An 8,452-nucleotide genomic window follows, 5' to 3' on the forward strand; every position below is an offset into this window, starting at 1 on the left:
AGGTTAACTGCCAGAGGAAGGTGTTGGTGGTTTTTCTATCTACCCAAAAAACTTATCTACTCAATGAACACCCAAGAGCCAATACTCTTTTAATGAGAGAGGGGGCATGACCATCTGGCCATAGCAGCTCTGGCCTCTTACAACAACAACATGGAGTCACCCAACTCCAAGGGGGCAAGGACGGGGAGGAGCCTCTTCTGTGATGGACAGGACAGGGTGGAGTTAGGGGAGCCATTCTCTTAGGGGGAAAATTCCATAAGGAGACAGAGAACTACTTCCATGCAGCACCATATACTTTCCGGCAGTTCCTAGAAGCCAGGCCTCTGTGTCACATGGCTCAACCTAGTCTGATTCTGCTAAACAAGGATGGCTTCCCACAACTAGTGATGCTTATTTTGCCATTTCTAGTTAAAGTGACTGTGTTATAAACTCATTTTGTTCCCTAGTATTCTCATTTTTTTTACTTCTGATTTTTATTTACTTCTCATTTGATGAGGTCAAATTTATTCATAAATAGATATACATTTATACATACATGCAGACAAATGTACATGTGCACAAACTCATACAGATCATCAGGAACTAGACAGTCAAGTATCACCTAATCAAGAGGGTCTATTCAGGTAATTGCCTCTTTAGGTGCATTTGTGGTGCAAACATCATAGTGTGCTTTACAGAAGGAGATGGATACTAGGTGATAATCTTTTGGGACAAGTGTGTTTTATGCATTCTGTCATTGATTGAGACATTATGACTATTTTGTGAACCCTTTGTGACTGAAAATATGTTTACTTTACCTCCATACCTGAAAGATAAATGTCCATCACTTGTACTTTTGAACATTTTTAGATGTTGCTTTATTTAGATGTTGCAGAACAAAAGGTTAAGTCTGATCAGATGTCTATCTATTCCTTTGGGTTAAAATTAGAAACTTTCCCTACTTTGATCATAGTATTTTCTTTGTTTCTACAGTCTAACTAAATGTTCTCAAGAGCGTGGGCAGGAGTTGGTTATTTCCATGGAATTTGCCTATGGTCTCTCAGTTTTCCCTTAACTCTTTCCTTTCAACTCTGTATCAACTTTACCCTCATTCCAATGTCTTATCCCTGGAGCCCGCTGGAGGTTTTGAGGCCTGTCATCACGATTCATTAATTGGATTTTCCAGTTTGGATTCTCCTCTTTTCTACTTCCATGTGGGTTTTTAACTTTTTATTGAAATACAAACCAGATATTCCTCTGGTCTCTGTGACTTTCTTTGCTCTCATACCAGCTGTTATGACTAGTGCAGAATTTCAACAGGTGTTTCTGGAACTGCAAGTCTTGAAAGTTTGTTTCAGTTTAGCATTTTCTGGAAAACTTTGCCTTTGCATTTCCACTTACATTTTTAGAATTAGCATACCAATATCCTCAAAAATTCTTTTAGGATTTTTGTTTGGGATTGTACACAGAGCTTCTGAGTTTAATTGGATGGTTGATTCTGTTGTTTTTCTTCCATCTTTTAAATTCTTCTGCTGTCATGAGCATCTTGCTTTGCCATTTTCAGATTCTCTTAGAATCTTAAAATCCTGTGATGCCTTTTATCTATTCCCAACTTTTGCTTTATGTTGACTGTTACTTTTGACTATTGCCACTTTATATTTTATAATGTCACTGTTAATGTGGTATAGTTGAGTTTCCATTTATATTTACCCACATAGCTACCTGTCCTCTTGCTTTAAGAGGTCAGTAGTACTTTTTTTATTTGTAAATTTGAATATGGCATGTCCATTTTGCTCTGGCTGATTTACCATTTTTACTTTGCTTTTCAGCAGTTGGACTTTATGTAACTAGGTGTGTGTCTTCTTTTTTCTTTATCCTGCTTGGGCTTGCTGCAGTTTTGAACTGTATATTCAGTGTTTCAGGGAAATTCCTAGCCATTTAAAATTTATCTAAAAAAATTATCAGATTTTCCCTGTATTCTTGAGCGATATCATTTATACAAATGTGACACTTTTTGGCTGTGTAATCCCTAACTCTTCTACTCTCTTATGTAATTTAATTAAAAACATTTTCCTTCCATCTCCGTATTTGTTTGTGTATTTTCTATCAGTCTTATTTCTATAACATCAATTCTGTGTTTTTATGCAATCTTCTATTCATCTCATATATTTAGTCCTTTATTTCAGTCATTATATTTTGCATTTTATTCTATGTCATAGAATAAAAATTCCAGTTAAATAACCACAGATTTCACTTTGGGTCTGTTTTCTTGAACAAGTCATCGTAGTCATCATAGTTATTTTAAACTATAATTGCCTATAGGTTTGTCTTTATCTTCTTTTGGTTTTTCCGGTCATCCATCTATTTTCATGGCTATTAATTTTGTAAGGAATGCCAGTCATAGTTTGAAAAAATACAAATCGAAAGCTATTTGGTCTTCAGCCTTGCCGAGATGGGCAAGTGGTCCCTGGGAGAAAGTGATGGGAAAGTTTCCACGTGGCTTTACTCCATCACCTCCTCCACATTGGCGGCCCTCACAGTTGTGCTCATATCCCTTCTTCTCTGGGGTCTTTTTCTCACGAGCATCCAAATGCTGACAGACTACAGCACTTTCCATGCTGCTTTTCAGATTTTCTGGCTTAGTTCTTTAGCTCTCAACTTGCTGAGTTTAGCAAATACCTCAGAGGAAACTGTCTTGTGTCACACCCCCAATAGCAGCTCTTTGTTCTTGTAGCCTTGGCTTATTATCAAAACCAGCAAATGCTACCCAGACTTCTAGATGCTCTGAGACTCTCTAAAAATGTCCCGCTCTAGCTTTTGTTGCTCTATTGGTATGATTCTACATGTAGACAACACACGTATTTGGCAATTCATCTAGTTTTCAAATTGTTCGATAAGATGGCCTGCAGTAGATTTCCCGTATCACCTAGAAGCAGAAAATTTCAGGGTGGGTTATAATTCCATTACAGATGGTCCTCCACTTAAGATGAGGTTAGGTCCTGATAAACTTCTTTTAAGTTGAAAATATTATAATTTGAAAGTGCATTTAGTACACCTAATCTACCTATTGCCCTAGTTTAGCACTGTAGTACACTGTAGAGCATCAGTTTTCTCCACATGTGATGGTGTAGCTGACTCAGAACTGTGGATCACTGCTGCTGCCCAGCATCAAGAGATAGGATCTGACCACAGATCACTAGACCCCTGAAGGATCAAAAGAATGGTTTCTACTGAATTCATACCACTTTCACACTATTATAAAGTTAAAACAAAAGTACAAGTTGAACCATTGCAAATTGTCCTGTGTTTTTCATTTCCTGGAGTAATACTTATATAACTTTATTTATCTTATTTTTTTTTATTTCATGGAAAATCATGAGATAGACAAAGAAAGAGAAGAAAAGAAAATAGGAAGGAAAATAAGAAGGAAAGGAAAGAAGGTGAGAGAGAGAAAAAAAAATATGGAAACACGTCAAAAGAACTCAGAAGAGGCCTGAAGGGGTTCCAATGGCCAAAACTGGAATAATTTCAGTGACAAAGAAAATGATGAAAGTATTGGATTATATATGAAAGAATACAATAATTATCCATAAATTCCTACTGGTAAAATAAATAGTAATGAAAAATAAGGAGAAGTGAAAATCTTCCATAGAGAAGAATTACAAATAACAAATGTAGAGGAAAAGGGGGATGTACAAAATCAACAGAAGGGTACCATAGTGACATTTTCTGCAGACAAGATCCAGTAAGCAATAGCAAAATTAGTGGGTGTCATTTTAAAGAAGAAAAAGACATTTGTATAGCTCAAAGTACCTTCTCCAAAACATGTATGAATCATTATGGTGTTTTTACCATATTGTCACAAACGTGTATACAAGTCCCATTCATAACTGCCCTAAAACATCCTTAGTATGGCAAGAGGTAGTCCACAGAGGTACACAGAACGGGAAGTTTTGAAAATCGGGCTAGATCTAGTTTGGGCTAGTTGATGGAAAAGCAAAGTGGATTCATTGAGGAGATGGGCCTGCATGGTGACTTTGAAGCTAAGGTGGGAGAATGATAGTTTCACAGAGGGAGGGGAAGCCCTGAAGCAATAGTGCAAAGAGTTTGTTCGGCTAATGACAAATAGGTCAGTTGGTTGAAGCACGAATATATGAAGGAAAATAAATAGTATAAAGTAAGTGTAGTGGAAAGGTAGACAGAGAGTCCGAAGGGTTGCTCCAGCTTATCTATACTTAGGTATGAAACTGGAAACCTTGAGAGATGCTAGAGCAGGAAAAATAGAGAAGGGTAAAGAACCTCACTGTGAAGCAATGATTTTTCACCTCATCAGAGCCAAGTTCTAGTCCAGAGAGTCTTGAACTGTTCAAGAATAGCAAGATTGGCAGTATCACTGGATCTCAAGAGGAGCCAGAGGTCAGAAGGGTTAGGGGAGGTATGAGCAATCAGAAAATAGAGACTGAGAATGGAGAACTAAGTGGGGTGACATCAAAATCTTTGCTTATCCTGATGAAAACCTAGGGCTCTGGGCTCCAGAGAGAATGGTGAGCATCAGGACACATGAACAAACTCCTGAGAGTCTTTCTATTGTGAAGGGACACTAAGAACCAGGTCATCAGTGAAGAAAAAGGGGCCAAGTTAGTCTTTTTCTGGGGATTCTAGTAGGATGGCATTAATTAAAACCAGCTCAATTTCATGATAAAAGATTTTTAAAGTGTGTCATATGCCACTGGTGAAACAATTTGAAGAGTCAGAATCCATTTGACTTTCAATTCTAAAATTCATTATTTGGCAGTATCATTATTTGGAAGAAGACTCTTTCTTTCTCTGCTGGTAAATCAAGGGAAATAATTTCATGGGAAAACATATTTTGGCTTGGTTCTGTGGGGTTTCTGCAAAACCATGCTCCCTGATTCATGCACTGGGAGGCACCCCTTCTCCATAGACCTTTGCATGTTTGGAGACAACAATAAAAGAAATTTCATAGAGCAAAGGAATGAATCAGTTATTCTGTAGGCTCCCTCCAACTTTGACGTTCTAAAGAGGACATGGTGCTTGAGAGAAGATGTGGCCTGTATGAATCAATCTACTGCACAGAGAAGGGCCGTGGTGGTCAACACCTTCCCCAAGGCTCTAGAGTCCAACTACATGGGGTTTGGTTTGCCTCTGTCTCTTAATGCCTTTGCAAACTTCACCAAATACCTCTCCAGGACCTTGACAGTTAAGTTACTAAAATACATACACAAGGGACATTACATCAAATATACCTTACACAAAAGTAACCCCAGGATGTAGATATTGCCACAAGGCAGAACAGAGTATCTTGGAGAAAATTTGAAAGTGGCAATTGTCATTTTCTGACCCAGAAGGACTCACAACTGTCCACTGATCTTTCCTAACAAAGGACATGGTTTAGGACGAATCGTCAACTAAGATCAAGGAGATGGACTGTGTGGAAGAAGTAATAGTGCAAAGTATCACATAAATGTGAGAAGGTATCAGAAAAGCAGATGTGTGGAACAAGTTCCCTCTCTTCCCCTCTCGGCCTAGTTGAGACATATCACAGTGGTGAGTTTGAAACATTGCAGCCACAATCTGACATGGGCTGTTCTCAGGACAAGGAGTCTAACCATAGTGCTTCACCAACACAAAGGGAGACTGTTCTTCCAATTGACTGTCCACCTGGGCCAGGTCAGAGTAGGATTTGCAAAGGATTTGGTGATTGAAAAGTGAGCGCAAGTTCACCAGGAAGGGAAGAGGGCATTTCCACTGAGAAAGAAACCTGCAGGCAGCATACAATGACCTCTGAACGCTGTTGGCATGACTTGTCCTCAGGATTTGTTTTTGAGAAGAGATGACAAATTTGAATGGAAAAAGGAAATTAAGAGCAGGTCTTGAAGAGCAAAGACATTTGAACATTCTCTTTTATCCTGGAGTCATTAAAGCATAATCACATTTTCATGCTAGATAGATGATCCAGATGGCATGATTCAGATGCACTTGTACACCACCTCCCCCTGGAGTCACGTGGCCATGCAGCACCATCATTTCTTTCCTGAAATTATCTTGCACTTGGTGACCCTGCTCCTCCCTGACTTACCCTATGAATGATTCTCAACACACAGCTGGACTGAGCTAATAAAACATAAAGCAGCTCTTTTCCTTTGGCACATCACTGAAGATCCTGGTGTTACCATGGGCTGCTGCCCTGCCTAGTGTTACTGGTGTTGTAAAAACAATCTGTACCCAAGATCTCCTTTCTGCAAGTGTGTCCCTGATGCCAAAATTCGCATCTCTATCCTTGGGAGGAAAAAGGCAAACATGGATGAGTTTCCACTCTGTGGCCACATGGTGTTTGATGAATATGAGTAGCTATCCTCTAAAGCCTTGGAGACTGCTAACGAGTACATGGTAAAAAGTTGAGGCAAACACAACTTTCATATCTGAGTGCAGCTCCATCTTTTCCATGTCATCTGTAACAGCAAGATGATTTGTGCTGGGGCTGACAGGCTCCAGACAGGTATGCAGGGTGCCTCTGGGGAATACTCAGGGTATGGTGACCAAGGGTTCACATTGGTCAGGTCATCATGTCCATCCCCACCAAGCTGCAGAATAAGGAACATGTGACTGAGGTCCTACACAAGGCCAAGTTCAAGTTCCCTGTTGCCAGAAGATCCTCATATTTAAAAAAGTGGGGCTTTACCAAGTTTAATGCTGATGAATTTGAAGACATAGTGACTGAGAAGCCACTCATTCCTGATGGCTATGGGGTCAAATATATCTCCAATTGTGGTCCCCTGGACAAGTGACAGCCCTGGACTTATGAGTGCTTCCACTGTGCTGTCACTTTCTTACCCTCTCACACACCAATGAATCCTGTATTGTATCCAAAAACAAACATAAAGCAGAACTCCTCCCAAACTTGTCATTGAACACCATCCACTTAAAGGAAAAATTTGAATCCCCAAAATGACTAAAACAAGGGAGGTTTTTCTGAGCTCTAGAATTTTCTATTTTCCCTGCTCTGGTATCTCTCATGCTCTCTATTGCTCAGCTAAGTAAGGAGTAGCTCTAGCTAGCCCTTTGGATTGTCCATCTCATTTCCATACTTGGTTTTCTCTGTGCTTTTCTATTTTATCGACATACCATCATTCCAATCTGAATAGCATAGCATGCCATGAATTGTGTCTACTGGCCATTGTTTACATATATATATAATAGATAAACTATATATATATATATATATATATATATATATATATATGTCAGAAAACAAGATTTTTCTGCCAAAAAGATTTGAAAAATCAGAGCTATGGAGAAGGGCAAACACTTTAATCTAGTGCTGATTTGGCTCCTTTATTGAGGAATGACAAGAAGAGAAATATGTATATCTGTGTGCAGACACACACGAATGGATGTCCATGTGGTCTCTTGAGTTCAGTGCTGAACATGGAGCACATTCTAGATGGATGAACAGAGCCACACAGGGAGAGGTGTGAAGGTGGGGGCTGCTCCGTGGTGCAAAAGAGGTGGAGCAACATGAAAGAGTTCTGCAAGCCATAACCAGTTCAAGGGGGCAAAAACCCTCAATTCCAAAGTGATTGAGCATGTGAATTATTTGTTTTGAACCTGTAACTGACCAAAGTTACGACCATGGAGATGGTGTGTGGGTGGGAAGAGAAAAAAGAGCAATGAAGTAAAACCAAAACAAAACATAGAAGAGGGGGAATCGCCAATAACTGAACTTTTCTATAGCCATAACATTTAACGAATTAAAAATTATATTAGAAATCTCAATGCACCACACTTGAGGACCTAACTGATTTGTAGCTGACTTGCTCATGGAGTTCCCATTTATGTAGATCCCCTTCTAATCTTAAATGATCCCCTCAGAAATCATGTGCTCCTCAGTAAGTGATTTGGTGTTGACACAGATGAGAAAGCATGAGAGACTGAGTGTGCACACTCAGTCCTTCGTGCACATCATGCTGAGCTTGTCTTTTGTTGTCTGTCTTCAGTTTTGTCTGCTTTGTTGGAAAAAAGAAATGAATTCCCCTTTGGCTTTGATCTAATGGATGTAGTAGGTTGGTCATTTCTCTTCCTGTCATTCCTCAATAAAGGAGCCAAATCGGCACTAGATTAAAGTGCTTGCCCTTCTCCATAGCTCTGGTTTTTCAAATCTTTTTGGCAGAAAATCTTTTTTCCAATGCTAAAAAGTAGCCAAAATGTCCTCATGTGTCATTCAGTGAACTTGATGGAGGGCAAATACCATGCCAAACTGACATTATTTCATCACGCTGTACCTCAATGCCCACTTTGTTAAAGACCCGTTAAAATTTCACACCTGAAGTTTTTGGCATCACGCAAATTTCCTGGAAAAACAAGCAGATGAAATTTTGCAGCAAATAGCTGGTGGATTGAGAATCCACATGTTTAACTGCCTGGGGTGTTCAGTCTCCTAAATGGAAACAAC

General features: G+C 39.4%; 1 pseudogene across 1 annotated transcript; it reads left to right on the forward strand.

The window, feature by feature from the left end:
• Positions 1–5,579: 5,579 nt before the first annotated feature.
• LOC306667670 (large ribosomal subunit protein uL16-like) lies at positions 5,580–6,788 on the forward strand (annotated as a pseudogene). Its single transcript has 2 exons — positions 5,580–5,670; positions 6,161–6,788. The product of its transcript is annotated as a large ribosomal subunit protein uL16-like (transcript).
• Positions 6,789–8,452: the final 1,664 nt, after the last annotated feature.

This window comes from Sciurus vulgaris (assembly GCF_902686455.1).
Source record: "Sciurus vulgaris genome assembly, chromosome: 8".
In the NCBI taxonomy this organism is placed as follows: domain Eukaryota; kingdom Metazoa; phylum Chordata; class Mammalia; order Rodentia; family Sciuridae; genus Sciurus; species Sciurus vulgaris.